The sequence below is a fragment of the Arachis ipaensis genome, chromosome B3 (genome assembly GCF_059453495.1).
Source record: "Arachis ipaensis isolate K30076 ecotype BB chromosome B3, ASM5945349v1, whole genome shotgun sequence".
Taxonomy (NCBI): Eukaryota; Viridiplantae; Streptophyta; class Magnoliopsida; order Fabales; family Fabaceae; genus Arachis; species Arachis ipaensis.
In genome coordinates this window covers 82129865-82151083 of record NC_142438.1, presented here as the reverse complement: position 1 = coordinate 82151083, position 21219 = coordinate 82129865, and the positions used below count along the sequence as shown (strand labels likewise).

Here is a 21219-nt window from a genome sequence, read left to right as displayed (position 1 = left end):
TGTAGTGTGATTCTAACTGAAATCTTTGGTGGAACACCAAACTTAGAATTACACACTCACTCTTGTATTGTTTTGGTGTGTAACACCAAACTTAGCTCCTCACAATACGAGGGAAACTACTTATGATTTTTATTAAAAATGCAAATGAAAAGAGAACTACCTTAGGTTGGGTTGCCTCCCAACAAAGCGCTCTTCTAGCGTCGCTAGCTCGACGATTCCTCCATCACTTGAGGTGATACTTCACTTTGGGGTTTTCCTCCATGTTGCCCATGTAGTGTTTGAGCCTCTGTCCGTTAACAGTGAACTTCCTCTTTGAACTTTCCTCCATGATTTCTATGTGCCCATACGGCGAGACCTTTGTGACAAGAAAGGGTCATGACCACCTTGATTTGAGTTTCCCAGGGAAGAGTCTTAATTTGGAATTGTAGAGGAGTACTTGTTGTCCTTCTTCGAAGCTTCTGGGTGTTAAATGGAGGTCATGCCTTCTCTTTGCCTTTTCTTTATAAATCTTGGCATTTTCATAGGCTTGAGATCTGAACTCCTCCATTTCTTGCAGCTGCAAGACCCTCTTTTCACCAGCAGCAGTGCTATCAAAATTTAGCAGCTTGAGGGCCCAGAGAGCTTTGTGTTCCAGCTCCAATGGTAGATGACAAGCCTTTCCATACACCAGTTGGTATGGGGACATCCCGATTGGTGTTTTGAATGCCGTTCTGTATGCCCAAAGAGCATCATCCATCTTCTTCGACCAATCTTTTCTTGATGCTCCCACAGTCTTTTCCAGAATCCTTTTTAGCTCTCTATTAGATATCTCAGTTTGCCCACTTGTTTGGGGGTGGTAAGGCGTGGAAATCTTGTGTTTCACCCCGTATCGTAGGAGGAGAGCTTCTAGTGGTCTGTTACAAAAATGGCTCCCTCCATCACTGATGAGTGCTCGTGGGACTCCAAACCGGCTAAAGATATTCTTTCTGAGGAAGTTCATGACCACCTTGTTATCATTCGTTGGGGTTGCAATAGCCTCTACCCACTTGGAAACGTAATCCACTGCTACCAAGATGTACTTGTTTGAATATAAGGTTGGAAAAGGTCCCATGAAATCGATTCCCCACACATCAAACAGTTCCAGTTCTAAGATGAAATTTTGTGGCATCTCATTCCTTTTGGGTAAGTTTCCAGCTCTTTGACATTCATTGCAATTCTTTACCAGCTCTTTGGCATCCTTGAAAAGGGTGGGCCAAAAGAATCCGCTTTGTAATACTTTGGCTGCAGTTCTGTCCCCTCCAAAATGGCCTCCATAGCATGAGCTGTGGCAGTTCCACAAGACCTCTCGTCCCTCTTCTTCCGAGACACATCTTTTCAGAATTCCATCTGAACACTTCTTGAAGAGATATGGTTCATCCCAGACAAAATACTTTGCGTCACTGATGAGCTTTTTTTTCTAGTGTTTGTTGATGTCTGGATGTAAAGCCCCAGTTGCCTTAAAATTGGCAATATCTGTAAACCAAGGTGCTTTGTGAATCGTCATCAACTGCTCATCTGGGAAGAACTCATTTACATTTGTATCATGTGTTCCTCCTTTATCATGAGGGATTCTGGATAGGTGATCTGCTACCTTGTTCTCCACCCCTTTCTTGTCTTTGATTTCAATATTGAATTCCTGCAACAATAAGATCCATCTTATTAGTCTTGGTTTTGATTCTTGCTTGGCAAACAAATATTTAAGTGTTGTGTGATCTGTGAAGACAATCACTTTGGCACCAATGAGGTATGATCTAAACTTGTCAAATACAAAAAATATTGCCAGCAACTCCTTTTCAGTAGTGGTATAGTTTCTTTGGGTATCATTGAGGACTTTGATGGCATAGTATATCACATGGACCAAGTTATCTTTCCTCTGTCCTAACACTGCCCCAATTGCAAAATCAGATGTATTGCACATCAGTTTAAATGGTAGGTTCCAGTCAGGTGGGGAAAAGATAGGGGCAGAGGACAACCTCTTTTTCAAGTTTTCAAATGCTAGCATGCACTTTTCATCAAAGATAAATGGTGTATCAGATACAAGGAGATTACTTAAGGGCTTGGCTATCTTTGAAAAATATTTAATAAACCTTCTGTCAAAGCCAGCATGCCCTAGAAAACTCCTAATTGCCTTGACATCACTTGGTGGAGGTAATTTTTCAATGAGTTCCACCTTGGCTCTGTCCACTTCAATGCCTTGGTTAGAAACCTTATAACCAAGAACTATTCCTCCTATCACCATAAAGTGACATTTCTCCCAGTTCAAGACCAAATTAGTTTCTTGACATCTTTTTAATACCAGGGCCAGGTGATTTAGGAAACTAGGGAAGGAATCTCCGAATACCGAAAAATCATCCATAAAAACTTCAATGAATTTCTCTATTATATCTGAGAAGATAGAAAGCATGCAGCGTTGGAAAGTCACAGGTGCATTACATAGCCCAAATGGTATGCGCCTGTAGGCGAACACTCCATATGGGCATGTGAATGAGGTTTTCTCTTGGTCTCTCAGATCAACCACTATTTGATTGTATCCTGAATAACCATCGAGAAAACAGTAATATGCGTGTCCTGCAAGTCTTTCCAGCATCTGATCCATGAATGGAAGAGGGAAATGATCTTTTCTTGTAGCTTCATTCAGTTTTCTGTAGTCTATTCACATCCGCCATCCTGTGACGGTCCTGGTGGGGATCAATTCGTTCTTCTCATTGGGGACTACAGTGATTCCTCCCTTTTTTGGCACAACATGCACGGTGCTGACCTAGGGGCTGTCTAAGATCGGGTAAATTACCCCTCCCTGCCATAGCTTCATAACTTCTTTCTGTACTACTTCCTTCATGACTGGATTCAGTCTCCTTTGGGGTTGAATGGATGGTTTGGCATCATCTTCCAACAATATCTTATGCATGCATATGGCCAAATTGATTCCTTTCAGGTCAGCGAGGGTCCATCCAATGGCATCCTTATGCTTTCGCAACACTTGGAGTAGTGCCTCTTCTTGCTTGTGGCTGAGGGCTGAGTTAATGTTCACTGGGTAACTTTCATTCTCCCCTAAGTATGCATATTTGAGGGTGGGTGGCAGCGTTTTGAGTTCAAGTTTGGGTGCTTCCTTTCCTTCACTCTTCCCTTCTAATGTGCCTTGAATGTGAACCTCTGCTGCTGTAACCTCTTCGCTTGAAGCTGACTCTTCTTCTGTCAAACCCTCAAATTCTTCCTCTTCGAGAGTATCTTGTGCTATATCTTCTAGTGAATCCAACCTCATACACTCTCCCATTGGTTCTTGTGGGTAACTCATGGCTTTGAACACATTGAATATCATCTTCTTATTGTGTAACCTCAGTGTCGGTTCACCTTTCCGGACATCAATGATAGCTCCAGCAGTGGCTAGGAATGGTCTGCCCAGAATGATAGAAGCTTTGGCTCCTTCCTTCATATCCAACACCACAAAGTCTGCTGGGAAGATAAAGTCTCCTACCTTCACTAGCAAGTCTTCTACTATGCCGTGAGGAAACTTGAATGATCGATCTGCCAGTTGTAGGGCCATTTTTGTTGGCTTGGCCTCCTCAATTTTCATTTTTTTTTATCATGGCTACTGACATCAAATTTATGCTGGCTCCTAAATCACACAGAGACTTTTCTACCGTGATCTCTCCTATAATACAAGGGATCTGGAAGCTCCCAGGATCCTTCAATTTCTGGGGTAGCTTGTGCTGAATGATGGCAATACATTCCTCGGTTAGTATCACTGTTTCGTTGTTCTTCCAACTTCTCTTTTTCGTTATCAATTCCTTCAAGAACTTGGCATAGAGCGGCATTTGCTCTATTGCTTCAGCAAAGGGTATGTTAATCTGCAGTTTCTTGAAGATTTCTAGAAACCTTGAGAATTAGCTGTCATCCCCCTTTTTCCTCAATTGCTGAGGATCTGGGACTCTTGGAACATATGGCTTTAGCTCTTCTCCCCTTTTACGTGAATTGGAGATGGGAACTTGAACTTCCTCTTGTTCCTCCTTCCTTTCAGTTGAGTCCCCCTCTTGTGGTTTCTTGGAGGTCTCCTTCAACTCCTTACCACTTCTGAGGGTGATAGCTTGACACTCCTCCCTTGGGCTTGGCTCAATGTTGCTACCAAGGTTATGAACAGGAGTTTGCTGGAGTAGGTAACCAACTTGTGTCTCAAGTTTTTTGATGGCAGCCTCTTGATTCTGCATGTTGGATCGCACCTCTTCTCGGAACATCTTACTGTCTTGAATCTCCTTACATATGCTCTCGAGTAGGGTCTCAATCTTTGAGAGTCTATCCTCGGATGGTGATGGTGAGTTGAGATTGGAGGGATGAGAATGGCTAGTTTGGTTTTGATATGGATGTTGAAAAGGGTTGTTAAGTGGGTGCTGATATGGTCTCTGTGTGGCATGTTGGTGAGTTGTGTTGTTGGGGTTTGGACGTCTCTGATCTTGGCCTTGGCCTTGTTGATTTCCCCATCCAAAGTTTGGGTGGTTTCTCCAACCAGGATTATATGTTTTGGAGTATGGGTCATGGTTCTGCCTAGGTGAACTCCCAATGTAGTTGGCTTGTTCTTGATCACCCTCTGCTTCTTCATTCACTCCTTCTTAGGTTGCTGCTGAAGTGGTGATTGCTGCTACTTGATTCCTCTCCATCTTCTTGGTGAGGTCAGCTAATTGCTTGGTAATCATCTTGTTTTGAGCTAGCAGTGCATCCACATTGTTCAGCTCCATCACTCCTCTAGTATTTCCTCTTTCAGAAGCATAGAAGTAGTCATTCTCTGCTACAGTCTCAATGACATCTATGGCTTCTTCAATGGTCTTCTTCTTGTTCAGAGACCCCCCGGATGAGTGGTCTACTGCCTTCTTTGATTCATACGAAAGGCCTTCATAGAAGATGTGCAACTGCACCCATTCATTGAATATATCTGGCGGGCATCTTCTTGTCAAGTCTTTAAACCTCTCCCATGCTTCATATAGAGTCTCACCATCCTACTGCCTGAATGTTTGTACCTCAGCTCTTAACCTGTTGATCCGTTGAGGAGGATAGAATCTTGCCAAGAACTTGTTCACCACATCTTTCCAAGTTGCTAAACTCTCCTTTGGAAAGGATTCCAGCCATTTAGATGCTTTGTCCTTGAGTGAGAAGGGAAACAGAAGTAGTCTATAGGTGTCAGGATGAACACCATTAGAGTTCACAGTGTCGCATATCCTCAGGAAGGTGGTTAGATGTTGATTGGGGTCTTCTTGGACACTTCCTCCGAATGAACAATTGTTCTGAACAAGGGTGATGAGCTGTGGCTTTAGTTCAAAGTTGTTGGCATGTATGGTTGGCCTTTGGATGCTACTTCCACAGTTTTCTGGATTTGGGTTGATGTAAGAACCCAGAACTCTTCTCTCTTGTCCAGCCTGATGCGCTGGACCTTCTCTGCCATGGTTGTGAGCCTCTTCTTCATGATGGTTCTCCATATTCTCCTCCATGTCTGGTTCAAAGTACTCTTCCTCTTCCTCAGCACCAACTACTCTCTTTCCTCTTGCTTCCCTCCTCAATCTAAGGAAGGTCCTCTCAGGTTCAGAATCAAAGGAAGTTGAAGCCCCGCTTCTTCTACCTGTCATACAACCAACAAAGCAAAAGCAAGAGAGATAGATGCAGACAGTAATTTCTACAGTAATGCTGTTAGTGTAAGTGATGCAATATATCAAACAGTTAGTGGGTTAGTGACTGAATTGCAAACAACTAAGAAAATGGGTAGGGGAAAGGGAAGAAAATAGCTAAACAGAAAGTAAATTACTCAAATGAACTTAAATCAAACAAAATAAAAACAAATGCTCAATCTAGTTATCCACCAATTTAATCATTGTTGATACAAAATCAATCCCCGGTAACGGCGCCATAAACTTGATGCACGGAAACTTGTCGCTCAACAAATTTCCTTCGGTAAGTATACCGAATTATCGTCAAGTAAAAATTCACAGTAGAGTGAGGTCGAATCCCATAGGGATTGATTGGTCAAGCAACTTTAATTGGAAGAATGTTCTAGTTGAGCTAAGCAGAAAGTGAGTTGAGAATTGCAGGAAATTAAATGGTGGGAAAGTAAATAGCAGAAAATAAATGACGGGAAGTAAATTACAGAATCTTAAATGGGGAAGGGAAGTTTAGCATGAAAGTAAATGGCAATAAGTAAAGAGAATGGGTAAGATCAGAAATGGGGAATTCATTGGGCTTAGGAGATGTTGCATTCTCCGGATCAAGTTCATTTTCATCTCTTCCTCAATCAATGCATTCATTGATCTCCCTGGCAATCTTAAGTGATTGAATTCCAATTCCTTGGTAATTCAATCTCTCAAATCAGATCAATAGCCAATTCCTTGGTCTAATTGCTCATGAGAAGAGATGAAGTGTGGTCACTGATTATACCACAGATATTTCCAAATCAAAGTATTGGGAGAAATATATGTCACCATATCCGCCCAAACTCCAATTTGGTCCAACATGAGAAAACATTTCTAGCATGATCTCTTCATCCCTTTTCCAAGGTTCAGAAGAGATCCAAGTATGAATAGCTTCTTTTCCAAGATAACTACTCAATTAGATGAAGATTGAAAGCTTTCTAGTAAAATCAAGAGAAAAGAAAGAAGAAGGATTATGAAAACTATTATTGATTCATCAAATTACAACAAAGCTCCCTAACCCAATGAAAGGGGTTTAGTTGTTCACAGCTCTGGGAATGGAAAGCAAAGGTGGAGAGTACAATCTGAAAGTTAAACTAGAAGTGCAGAGAAAGTAAAATACAGAGAGTAATTCTAATAATGCCCCAAAAGCTCCCCTCTCTAGTTCAAAGCTACTCCTATATATACTACTCTTCTGATCTTCCAGTTGATTCTTTAAGTCTTGGATGTGGGCCTTTGGATCTTGAGTTGAAGCAGTTATCTTCTTCAGTGGGCTCAGCTTTACTTGCAGAGAAAGTGTGAAGTAGGCAGGGACTTTAGCTTAGGGCATTAATGGTGTTAACGTTAAGTGAAAATGTGGGGTTGAGAACGTTAGTGACAATCACCTTTTTCACTAACGTTCCTAACCCAAAGTGGTCCACGTTAACTTCAACGTTAGTGGCACTAACGTGACCACTAATGTTGACCCTTGGCCCTTCACAAACGTTACTGGGGTTTACCTTTTTCAATAACGTTGAGAGTACCCCTTTCTCCCTACGTTAGAGTTCACGTTAGAATAGTTAACGTGGCCTTTAACGTAGGCTTGCCAAATCTTCGAGAGCGTTAGTGACATTTACCTTTGTCACTAACGCTTCAGAACGCCCTTACTTCCTACGTTAGAGTTCACGTTAACTAGGTTAACGTGACTTCTAACGTGGTATTGATAGCCATCTCCAACGTTAGTGACAAAGGTGAGTGTCACTAACGTTGGCTCATCATCCCTCTTCTCCACGTTAGCTTCCACGTTAATGTAATTAACATGGCAACTAATGTGGCTCATAGTGGCTCAATCCAACGTTAGTGACAAAGGTGAGTGTCACTAACGTTGGTGATTCTTGCTCCCTCCATGTTAGAGTCCACGTTAACTAGGTTAACGTGGCTTTTAACGTAGCCAATATGGGCTTAGTCCAACGTTAGTTACAAAGGTGAGTGTCACTAACGTTGGCATCATCTTCTTCTTCCACGTTAGAGCTCACGTTAACTAAGTTAACGTGGCCAATTGCCCCTTTTGGAACGTTAGTGGCACTTACTTTTACCACTAACGTTGGAGTTCTACTTCTCTTCCACGTTAGCTTCCACGTTAACATAGTTAACGTGGCAACTAACGTGGGCTATGATGGCTCACGAAAGCGTTATTAGCAATCACTTTTCTCATTAACGTTGCAAGCTAGCCTTCATTCCACGTTAGTGGTCACGTTAGCTAGACTAACGTGGCTGCTAACGTGGTTCTTCCTTGCTTCCTTTATCCTGAAATCAAGCAATAAAGTGCATCAAAGCTCTGATCCAAGTTATGAGACATGCTTCATTCAATTTGTCATTTAATTCATGCATAATTCTCATGAAATCATCTAAAACTCACAATGTTTGCTTGAATCAAGATGTAAGTGATTATTTACCCAAAACTTGCTTAATTCCTAAGAAAATGCATGAAACTACCTTAAAACCATAAAGAAAAGGTCAGTGAAACTGGCCAAAATACCCTGGTATCAGTAGCTCAGAAGAAAGGAATCCTGGAAGTTGACACTCTAAATGCCATATTGGCTCAGAACAAGATCTTGACCCAACAGGTCAATATAATCTCTCAACACTTGACTAGAGTGCAAGCTGCAGCTAGCAGCACTCAAGACACCTCCTATGATGGAGATGCCTATGATCCAGATCAACCCATTATGGAGGAGGTGAATTACATCGGAGAACTGATGCACCACTATTTTGTGGTTGATGAGCGGATAATTTATACGCTTTTTGGCATTGTTTTTAGTATGTTTTTAGTAGAATCTGGCTACTTTTAGGGATGTTTTCATTAGTTTTTATGTTAAATTCACATTTCTGGACTTTACTATGAGTTTGTGTGTTTTTCTATGATTTCAGGTATTTTCTGGCTGAAATTGAGGGACTTGAGCAAAAATCAGATTCAGAGGTTGAAGAAGGACTGCTGATGCTATTGGATTCTGACCTCCCTGCACTCAAAATGGATTTTCTGGATCTACAAAACTTAAAATGGCGCGCTTCCAATTACGTTGGAAAGTAGACATCCAGGGATTTCCAGCAATATATAATAGTCCATACTTTACCCAAGTTTATACGACGCAAACTGGCGTTCAACGCCAGCTCTCTGCCCAATTCTGGCGTCCAGCGCTAGAAACAAGTTGCAAAGTGGAGTTCAACGCTCAAAATGGCACAAAAGTTGGCGTTCAACTCCAAGAATGACCTCTCCACGTGTAGACTTCAAGATCAGCCCAAGCACACACCATGTGGGCCCCGGAAGTGGATTTATGCATCAATTACTTACTTCTGTAAACCCTAGTAGCTAAATTATTATAAATAAGACTTTTTACTATTGTATTGGACATCTCATGACATTTTAGATCTGAATTTTGTACTCTTTGACGGCATGAGTCTCTAAACTCCATTGTTGGGGATGAGGAGCTCTGCTGTGTCTCGATGAATTAATGCAAGTATTTCTGTTTTCCATTCAAACATGCGTGTTCCTATCTAAGATATCCATTCGCGCCTAACTATGGAGAAGGTGATGATCAGTGACACTCATCACCTTCCTCAATCCATGAACGTGTGTCTGACAATCACTTCCGTTCTACATCAGATTGAATGAATATCTCTTAGATTCTCTAATCAGAATCTCCGTGGTATAAGCTAGATTGATGGCGGCATTCAAGAGAATCCGGAAAGTCTAAACCTTGTCTGTGGTATTCCGAGTAGGATTCTGGGATTGGATGGCTGTGACGAACTTCAAACTCGTGAGTGCTGGGCGTAGTGACAGACGCAAAAGGATAGTAAATCCTATTCCGGTACGCCTGAGAACCTACAGATGATTAGCCGTGCGGTGACAGCGCACCTGGACCCTTTTCACTGGAAGGATGGATGGTAGCCGTTGACAACGGTGATCCACCTACACACAGCTTGCCATAGGAGGACGTGCGTGCATGAATCAGAGGACAGAGGAAAGCAGAGATTCTGAAGACAAAGCATCTCCAAAACTCCAGCATATTATCCATTACTGCATAACAAGTAACCTTTAATCCATGCTCTTTTGTTTATTCGCAACTCAACTGATAAATATAACTGACTTCCTGACTAAGAATTGCAAGATAACCATAGCTTGCTTCAAACCAACAATCTCTGTGGGATTCGACCCTTACTCACGTAAGGTATTACTTGGACGACCCAGTGCACTTGCTGGTTAGTAGTACGAGTGTGAAAAGTGTGATTCATTATTCGTGCACCAGTGGTATATTTTGTACTTAATTGAGTGGACTTTATCCACTAAACTCACACTTATTCATATAATTCGCATATTTTACATTTTCCTTCCTAATTTTGTGCTATGATTGAAAACATGCTTCTTTGGCCTTAAATTTGCTAATTTTAATCCTCTCTTATTACCATTCGATGCCGTGATATGTTTGTTAAGTGTTTTCAGGATTTCTAGGGCAGGAATGGTTTAGAGGAAAGAAAGGAAGCATGCAAAAGTGGAAGGAATACAAGAAATTAAAGGAATTGCTAAGCTGTCAAGCCTGACCTCTTCGTACTAAATCGATCATAACTTGAGCTATAGATGTCCGAATGAGGCGGTTCCAGTTGCGTTGTAAAGCTAACATCTGGGGCTTCAAAATGATTTGCAATTTGTCATAGTTACCATGCAGTTAAGTGACGCGAACGCGTGCATCACGCGTACGCATGACCTTGTGAAAGTTCATCGACGCGTACGCGTGGGCGACGCGTACGCGTGACAGACCCATGTGTTGGACGTCTCAGAAATCACTGGGGGCGATTTCTGGGCTACTTTTGGGCCAGTTCCAAGCCCGAAAAACACAGATTAGAGGCTGCAGAGTGGGGGAATCATTGATACAAGATTCATTCACATAATTTTAGGTTGAGATGTAGTTTTCTAAAGAGAGAGGCTCTCTCCTCTCTCTAAGTTTTAGGGTTCTTAGGTTTAATTCTTTCCAATTTCATATTTCTATCTTAGATTAATTAGTTTTTCTTCTACTTTTATTTGTCTTAGCATTCTAGTGTATTTAATTCCCTTGTTGATTATTTTATGTTGCCAATTTAGTTTATGAATTCTCATGTTAGATTTGATTTTCTATTTAATGCAATTTGAGGTATTTCATATTTATTGCTTCTTCTATTATTTGTTAGTCATTGATGTTTGCAATTGGTTGTTTTGATTTAATATTCCTTGCTAGTTTTCTATATTTTTATGTTGTGCCTTCCAAGTGTTTGATAAAATGCTTGGGAGGGTTTTACGTTAGATTTTTATATTCTTAGCTTGAATTGGGTAATTAGAGACTCTTGAGTTATCAAACTCCCTTGTTGATTGATAATTGAAAGTTGCTAGTTGATTTGAACTCCACTAACTCCAGTATTTCCATAGGACTTGACTACGACTTGAAGAATCAAGTTAATTTATCCACTTGACTTACCTTCATAGTTAGAGGTTGACTAAGTGGGAGAAATGGACAATTGATGTCACAATTGAGGATAATAATGAGGATATAACTTCTAATTATCAATCCTTGCTTGGACTTTTCTTAGTCATTATTATTTTCTTTCTATTTACATTCCTTGTTCCATATTTTAAAAAGCCAAAAAGATACTTTTCCATAACCAATTATAAGTACACCTTCCTGCAATTCCTTGAGAGATGACCTGAGGTTTAAATACTTCGGTTTATTTTTATTGGGTTTGCTTTAGTGACAAACAAATTTTTGTATGAGAGGATTCTTTTTTGGTTTAGAAACTATACTAGCAACGAGATTTCATTTGTAAAATTCTAAACCGTCAAAAATCTATTCTACGAAATGGTGTCGTTGCCGGGGATTTGCAAAGGTGTGCCTTATTATTGGTTATTGTGAATATTGTGAATAATTTTGCTTTTTTGTTTCTTTGTTAGTGTTACTAGTTTTAGGAGTTTATTTTCATTAATTCTTATTACTTTTTGTTTTTACTTGCTACCATGAATTCTCACCCCTTTGGCTACGAGTTTGGTTCAAATTATGTTGTAGGGAATGGAGGCTACAATGAGAACATGCATCAAGGTTGGGACAATCAAAGATGGGAGGAGCCACAAGGATTTGATCAACCCTCTTGGCAACAACCCCCTCCAATGCACTATGAGCAACAACCATTCTATGATGCACCTCAAGACAATGGTTATGGTGGACCTTTTCATGACAATCAACCTCCACCAATTTACTATAAGCAAGAGCCATTCCAAGGTGCGTACCAAGACAATGGATATGGTGGACCCCCTTGTAGTTACCAACAAGCCCCGCCATATATAAACCCCACCTCAAGATAGGCCTCAACCACCATACTCACAAGCCACCTACTGCCAAACACCCTCATATGATCCTAACCCTTATCCACCATACCAACCACCCTATGAGCCATATGAACCATATATAGAACCACCCCAATTCCAACCCAATTACTCCCAAGAACCACCACCTCCATATGCACCATGTCTATATCCATCAATCCAAGAGCCTTATGATCCTACTTATGATATCCAAGTAGAACAAGAGTCAAAGGATCGTCTCAAGGAAACACTGGATCAATATCAAGCAACCCTTCATCAATTGGATCAAGTGGGAAACCAGAAAGCACACGAAGCTCTCTTGGCTAAAGAATTTCAACTTGAGAACAAGGGATTGAAGTGTGTTATGCAACAAGTGGAGAAGATGGAGAGTGTTGAACCGCCACAACCTTATTATGATGAACCACCTTCCTATCATGAACCTTTCTTCCAAAGTAATAAACCCTCATATCTACCGCAATCTCAAATGAATGACACTCTAAGTGTTCTTCTTCAAGGGCAAAGAGAGATGCAAAGGATGACACAAGAGTTCATGGCTACCTTGACCGAGGTAGTAGGTAATTTAGCCTCTCTGCACTTTGATACTCAAAGCACTCCCACGGCTACATGTGGGGAATCATTAGAAGAGCGTAGCATGAAGGAGATACAAGAAACTCTAGTGGACAATGAGGAACATGATTTTGTATTGTAACAAGTGGAGGAAGCCGTAATAGATGAAGAGGAAGAAGTGGTTGAAGACTTAGGAGACGTTGAACCTCCATGGGAATCTAGAGTTGTAGATGATTCCTCCAAGAAGATTGAAATTGATGTCAAGAAGGCTAGTGCACAACCTCCATAGCATATTTCCTGTGAAAACTTGGATGAGATAGATCAAGAAGCAGTTCCCTTGGTGATGAAGATCATGAATCAAGTCCTCCTAGTGATGAATCTACATTCGCAAATGAACCCCTTGAATATAAGGACCCTTCTCTGATTGAATCTGAGAATGATGTGGAAGCGAAAGTCCTTCGGAAAGGGTGGACGGGAATTGAGTACGCGTTGTAAAGAACGTTGAGGACTTCTCCACATAGGTGGCCATCTACTCCTTCATTTGAGTGGGTAAGACTTGTCTCTATTCACTTTACTGCCCCACTTGAATATGGTACTCTTGAAACGGATGGCCAACTTAGGAGGCTTTGTGGCATTACGTGTAAGAGAAAGATGTTTAGTGGTTGGAGTTACAAATCAAGGCTCATCAAGGTTGATACTTCAAGAGCTAGATGCAAGGGTGGAACTACTGAACATTTGGTTGGATCTAAGAGAAGAGTTTGGTATTGCATTGAGAATTCGGATTGCTTGCCACGCGGATAGAATCATGATGATCAACTTGAAGACGGGTGTAGAAACAAGATTTGGGATCCGGGAATATATAAGGATCAATTTCGGGTGCTCAAAGCTTGTGAAGAACTCCATCAAAGCTTGGGGAATTTACTTGGTATTGATAGAGCTTATTGGAAGTCCAAGCATTTGTGGCAGTTTCAGGATGAGTTCAAGCACAAGCCACCATGACTAGGAGCTCACCAAATGTACAACTTAAGGACAATAACTAAAAGTGCTAGGTGGGAAACAACCCACCATGGTATAATCCTCCTTTTTATTAGTTTTAATTTATTTCTGTCAGTCTTAATTTCCACTTCTGCATATTTACTTTAATTTTGTAAAAAAAAAAGGGAATGGACGCGCAAGCGTCTACGACGCGCATGCGTCATATGTGTATGCACAAATGAACAAAGAGTTACGCGAGAACCGAGCAGGAGGGGTGCCTGGCGCATAAGCCAACCCACGCGTACGCGTGCCCCACGCATACACATCCCATGAGTTTCTGCCAATCCACGCATAAGCGTCAGTGACGCGTACGCGTGGAATGAAAAATCGGCATAGTAAGGTTATTGAACAGAGAGTTGGGATGCCACTGTGCTGGAATCGCGCGAGCAGTCACGCGTACGCATGACCGATGCTCACGCGTCAGTGTGCATTTTTGGCCACCCACGCGTACGCGTAGGCAACGCTTACGCGTCGCATGGCTAATTCCGTTTTCACGCGCACGCGTGATGTAGGCGCGCGCATTGCGTCCTGTTTCCCATTTCCTTCTTCTTTCTTCTTCTTTCTTCCTCCTTTCTTACTTTCTTTTTCTTCCTTTCTTTAACTTCTCATCCTTATTCTCTTTCCATTTCTTTTACTTACTTCATTTGCATACTTTTGTTCCTTGCATTTTAATTTTGTTCATGTTTTTATTTTCTTTTCTACGTTTATTATTTTCTCCGTTGGTGTTAAATGTTCTTATTCAACTGTTGTATCTTTTCTGGTATTATTTTGGTGCTTAGTGACTTGTTTTACACTGTTGGGTGACATTATTTATCTGTCAATGCCAATTTTTTATGATACCTGTGTTCCTTTTACATTGACATGAATTTATATTGTCTTCCATTACCTACTATCTCTTCCCCATTCTTGCAATTTTTGCACTATTGATATGCCATTTGCTTCTACTGTTTTCTCACTTGCACGTTGTAGCTACCATGTAATTGAGACCCTCATTATTTGGCATTAACCCAACCATATTTTATTTTTTTTCTATCTTTGTTTTTTGGTTACTTTTCTCCCCTTTTCTCTTCTTTCAGGAAGGCCATCAAGAAGGGAAACAGAAAACTTTTACATGGGGCGACAAACAAGTTCCTACGCACATTCTTTGGAGAAAAAGCGTCAGTTGGAGCCACCCGTCCACTTGCACATCTTAGCATGCACCAAGGACGGTGCAATCTTTAAGTGTGGGGAGGTCGATACCGACTTCCGTGGGTTAGTTATTTCCTATTTCAACACCAATGTTTAAATTTCCTTGTTAAATTATTTGTTGCATTCGCATGTTTGATTGCATGTTGTTTGATTTTGTGCATGTTCTTCTACCGCTACTTGGTTGACGTAATATTTTCTTTTTTCAAGACCCTTTTAATAGCACTTCACTAATTTAAATTAAAACCTTTTTGTTAAACTTGTTTGAAGGTTTTAATGTGGAACATGGTTTTTGAGCTAAGAACACAACCTGTGAGATTTTGAGCTTAACTATATGGTTACATTATTTAACCTTGATTTTTATTCTTGTGTGTTTTCTTCCATATGATTGCAATCTATAGTTTATTCTATTCTATATGTCCATTGTTTAGTATATATGTATGTATACATATGATTGAGGCCATCATTTTTTATTAGCTCAGTTGTCCCAAATAGCTTACCTTCCCATTTACCTTTGTTGCCACTTTCAGCCTTTTAATCCCCATTTGTTATGTATTTTACTACATCACTAGCCTTAAGTAGAAAAATAATTAATTAACCCATTTGAATCTTTGGTTAGCTTAAGATAGGGATTGTGTGTCAACTAAGTGTGGGGAATTATGGGAACTTGGATTGATGAGAAAGTGTTGTGTTTTATTAACAAAAATATTAGAAATTTGGGTGCTTACTCATGTGAAACTAGAAAAACTATATGCATTGATATGTTATGTTTGCTTTCATGTTCAAAAAAAAAAGAAAAGAAAAAAAAGAAATAAATAAGGGATAAAATCACCCGAAGGTTAAGTTCAATAAAAAGATCATTGCATATGTGATGAAATTAAAGAAAATTTGATACATGAGTATGTGAAATATACAAAAGTGAGATTATGGGTAGCTAGGCATGATTTTAGAATTATATATCGTGTGTGTGTGTTAGGTGAGAACTTAGGTTAGTCAAAGATTCAATTTACAACTCACTTGGCCTTACAAATATCCCACCTTTCCCTTAGCCCTATTACAACCTTGAAAAGACCTCATGATGTTTGCATTTGTACACTAAATATTTGTTGATTGGTTAGATGAAGAACAAAGTTTTAGAAAGCATGACTAGAGAAGAGTAGAGTGGATTAACCTTAGACACTTGAGTGATTAGAGTGCATATACACTTCCAGTGAGGGTTCAATGCTTGATTCTATGTTCCCTACTTTCATGAGCTATCTTCCTACAAGTTTACTTGTCTTTTATTGTGTGATTTGAATTAGTGGAATCTGATTTATGTTTGTCTTGGAGAATTTGTTTACTTTTAACCAAGTAGGTAGAAGTATATTTTGCATTTAGTTGCATTCATATAGATAGGTTTCATTTCATAAGTTTTACCATTCCTCTTCACTCCTTTATAGCTTCTCTTGAGCTTAGCATGAGGATTTAAGTGTGGGGAGATTTGATGCACCACTATTTTGTGGTACATTTTGTACTTAATTGAGTGGATTTTATCCACTAAACTCACACTTATACATATAATTCGCATGTTTTACATTTTCCTTCCTAATTCTGTGCTATGATTGAAAACATGCTTCTTTGGCCTTAAATTTGCTAATTTTAATCCTCTCTTATTACCATTCGATGCTGTGATATGTTTGTTAAGTGTTTTCCGGGTTTATAGGGCAGGAATGGCTTAGGGGATGGAAAGAAAGCGTGAAAAAGTGGAAGGAATACAAGAAATTGAAGGAATTGCTAAGTTGTCAAGCCTGACCTCTTCCTACTAAATCGATCATAATTTGAGCTACAGAGGTCCGAATGAGGCAGTTTTAATTGCATTGGAAAGCTAACATCCGGGGCTTCAACATGATAGGCAATTTTTCATAGTTTCCATGCTGTTAAACGATGCGCACATGTGCATCACGCGTACGCGTGACCTTGCGAAAGTTCATCGACGCGTACACATGGGCGACGTGTAAGCGTGTGAAAGAGCGAAACACTCGCGCGATCTAGAATTTTCTAAAAATAAATTCCCGTTGTAGGTATAGCTTCTAGATCAAAAAGAATTCCTTCTTTACAAAAGTTTTGTTTGTCACTTAAGCAAACCCAATAAAATTGATAACCGAGTATTTAAACCTCGGGTCGTCTTCTTAAGGAATTGCAGGGAGGTATGACTTATTATTAGCTATGAAAAAGCTAGAAGTTTGGGTTTTAAATCTATAAGATAAAAAGCGAGAATAGTAAATGGCAAGAAAGTAAATTGTAAGGAATTAATTTAAATAAATAATAAAACTCTTGGCAAGGTATAAGAACTGAAAGTCCTATCCTAGTTATCCTTATCAATTGTGATGAGAATTGGATTTTTCTCCCACTTTGTTAACCTCTAACTATGAAGGTAAGTTAAGTGGATGAATTGATTTGAATCCGAAAGTCCTAGTCTTTCCTTGGAAAGGCTAGAGTTATTGGAACTCAATTTAATTCTTGAAGAATTCCAATTTTCAGTCAACACCTCGAGTTTGATAACTCTAGCGTCACCAATTATTTAACCAAAGTCAAAAGGAAGAAAATATCTAAATTAAATTGAAAGCATCCATATAAATAAAGCAAAGCAAAATTAAATCTGAAAATACCTCAAATCGCATTAATAAAAGAAATCAAATCTAACATGGATATTCATAAATTAAATTGAGAAAATAAATAAAAAGAACATTGAACCTGTAATTGAAGAAGATGAAATCCTACTTCCTTTAAGAGGAATCCTAATCCTAAATCCTAAGAGAGAGGAGAGAACTTCTCTCTCTAAAAACTACATTTAATCCTAAAAATTATGAAAGAACGTTGTATGTGAATGTTGTCCCATGAATGAATGGATTTCCGCACTTTATAGCCTCTAATCTGTGTTTTCTGGGCCGCAATATGGGTCGAAAACAGCCCAAAAATCGCTGGAGAAGAAATCTGCCACGTTGATTTTCGTCACTGCGACGCATCCACGTGGAGCGCACGTTTGTGTCGCCTAGCTTCAGGGCAACTATGGCATATTATATATCAAATCGAAGCCCCGGACGTTAGCTTTCCAACGCAACTAGAACCGTGTCCTTTGGATCTATGTAGCTCAAGTTATGACCGTTTTAGTGCGAAGAGGTCAGGCTGGACAGCTTTGCAGTTCCCTCAACTTCTTGTATTCCTTCCACTTTTGCATGCTTCCTTTCCATCCTCCAAGCCATTCCTGTCCTGTAATATCTGAAAACACTTAACACACATATCAAGGCATCTAATGGTAATAAGAGAGGATTAATATTAGTAAATTAAGACCAAAGAAACATGTTTTCAGTCATAGCACAAAATCAGGAAGGAAAATATAAAACCATGCAAATAGTATAAATAAGTGGATAAAGAGTTGATGAAAACCACTCAATTGAGCATAAGATAAACCACGAAATAGTGGTTTATCAACCTCTCCACACTTAAACATTAGCATGTCCTCATGCTAAGCTCAAGAGAAACTATAAAGGGGTGAAGAGGAATGGTAGAATGTATGAAATGCAACCTATCTAATGCAACTATATGCAAAAATATTTCTACCTACTTGGTTAAAAGTAAATAAATCTTTTAAGAACAAATATGAACTGGATTTCACTAATTCAAATCACAAAAATGAAGTACAAGTAAACTTGCAAGAAGAAAATAGCTCATGAAAGCCGAGAACAAAGAATCGAGCATCGAACCCTCACTGGTAGTGTATGCACTCTAATCACTCAAGTGTTTTAAGTTCGATTCTCTCAATTCTCTACTAACCTTGCTTTCTAAGGCTTGCTCTTCATCTAACAATCAACATAAATTTAATGCACAGATACACATATCAAGAGGTCTTTTAAGGGTTGTAATGGGGTTAGGGTCAAGGTAGGATTGTATTTGGTCAAGTGGACTAAAATCTGAATCCTTAATTAACTTAAACTTTTCCCACCTAACTTAAGACAATCCATGTAATTACAATGCAAAATCTAACTGCCCATTAACTATGTTTTCCATATATTCATGCATCCGATTTTGAGTACAGTACATATGCATTGCTTTCATCATTTACTTTGGGGCATTTTGTCCCCTTTTACTTATTTGCTCTTTTTCTTTTCTTTTTCTCACTTCTTTATATATATATATATATATATATATATATATATATATATATATATATATATATTTATTTTTTCTTTTCTTTTATTTTTCTCAATGCATATGATTAAATTATTGGATGCATGAATCATGTCCAAAATATTTCTTTCACATTTTCAGAAAATTCTAACATACTCAATTCTCAAACCAAATATTTCCAAACCCAATTTTTCCACACTTAAATCATAAGCACTCTCACTAGTCTAAGCTAATCAAGGATTCAAATTAAGGACATTATTGTTTTCCGCTTAGAGTTAATGATGTGCTAAAGTAAAGAACAAAGGGGTAAAATCGGCTCAAAATTGGTTTGCAAAGAATAATGAAAAGGGTAAGGCCATATGGGTATGTAAGCTCAGTGAAATAAAGGCCTCAATCATGTAAGTGTATGCATACATCAAATAATGGAAATATAGAATTAAGCAAGACAAAAATCACAATTTTAGAGAGAACAACACAGGCCAAAAATAAAATTTTGGTTGATAAAATGCAACCAATCAAATAGGCTCAAAATCTCACTGGTTTTGTGTATTCAAGCTCTGAACCATGTTCCAGTATAATATTTCTTCAAACAAGTTTAACATTAAATTTTATTCAAATTAGTTAAATGCTCTAAAAGGTTTCTTGAAAAAGAAAATATTACTTCAACCAGGTGGTAAAATATGCACAAAATCAAATAATCATGCAATCAAATATGCAAATGCAACAATTAACGATGAAAATAAATCGTTGGTGTTGAGATAGAAGAGTAACTAACCCATGGAGATCGGTATCGACCTTCCCACACTTAAAGATTGCACCGTCCTCGGTGCATGCTAAGATGTACAAGTGGACGGGCTGCTCCAACTGATGTCTTTCTCTATAGATTGTGCAGATTGACTTACCTGTCTCCCCAATTAGAAGATTTCTCTTTTCCTTCCTCGGTGGCCATCCTGAAAGAAGAGAAAAAGAAGGAAAGTAACCCAGAAATAAAGATAAGAACATAAATAAAATATGGGTGTTAATGCCAAATAATAAAGGTCTCAATTACATGGTAGCTACAACATGAAAGTGAGAAAATAGTGGAAGCAAATGGCATACCAGTGGTGCAAAAGTTGCAACAAATGGGGGAAAAGTGTGGGTAATGAAAGACAATATAAATTCATGTCAATGCAAAAGGAATACCAGTATTATAAAAATTAGCATTGACATATAATTGATAATACCCGATCAGAATAAAATAAGTCATGAAGCACCAGAATAATTCAAGAAAAGATGTAACAGTTGAATAAGAAAATTTAACACCAATGGAAAAATAATGAATTTAGAAAAGAAAAATAAAAATATGCACTAAATTAAAATGTAATGAATGAAAGTATGAAAATGAATTAAAATAAAATAAAATGAAAGATAAGAGGAATGAGAAGGGAAAGAAGGGAAGAAGAAGTAAGTAAGAAAGGAGGGAGGAAAAATTAAGATTGAGGAAGAAAAGATAAGATTTTTGGTGCTGATTTGGATGAGCTGTGCGGCGCAGGCGACGCGGACGTGTGGTGCATGATAAGGTCAGATGACGCGGATGCGTGGGTCACGCGATCGCGTGGCATGATTTGTGCGATTGGCGCGAGTGCAGCCTCGCGTTTGCGCAACTCTCTGTTTGAAACTCATTTTACCAAATTTTAGGGTGACGCGGTCGCGTGGTTGACGCGATCGCGTGGATTGCCATACTTTGAAAAATGACGCAGACGCGTAGGGCACGCGTTCGCGTTGTGGGGCTTGTGCTTCTAGCGCGGTTCCAGCCCCACTCCAACACAACTTACTGCCATATACCCGTTTTACGTCAATTTTTAGGGCACGCGTTCGCGTGGGTGACGCGGACGCGTGGGAGGCATTTTTCACAAATGACACGATCGCGTCAGCGACGCGGTCGCGTGGATCAATTTGTTCCAAAGGCACGCCTCCAGCCACGCTCTCGCATGACTCTCTGTTCACTTTTCTTTTCTTCCTAATGCACTTGTGACGCGGACGCGTCAGCGACGCTTACGCATCGCGTGCATTTTTTTTTGATGCAGTATGCAATATGCAGAATGCATAATGGAAATGCTGATATGGAGGTTATGAATAATTCCAAGTTCAATAGAATACAACAAAACAAACAAAACGAAATAAAATTAAAATTGAAAAGGAACGATCATACTATAGTGGGTTGTCTCCCACCTAGCACTT

General features: G+C 39.4%; 1 non-coding gene across 1 annotated transcript; it reads left to right on the top strand.

The window, feature by feature from the left end:
• Nucleotides 1–4932: 4932 nt before the first annotated feature.
• Nucleotides 4933–5039, top strand: LOC148571340 (small nucleolar RNA R71). The gene has a single exon (XR_015880313.1). It is a non-coding gene; the product is annotated as a small nucleolar RNA R71 (small nucleolar RNA).
• The last annotated feature ends 16180 nt before the right edge of the window (nt 5040–21219 follow it).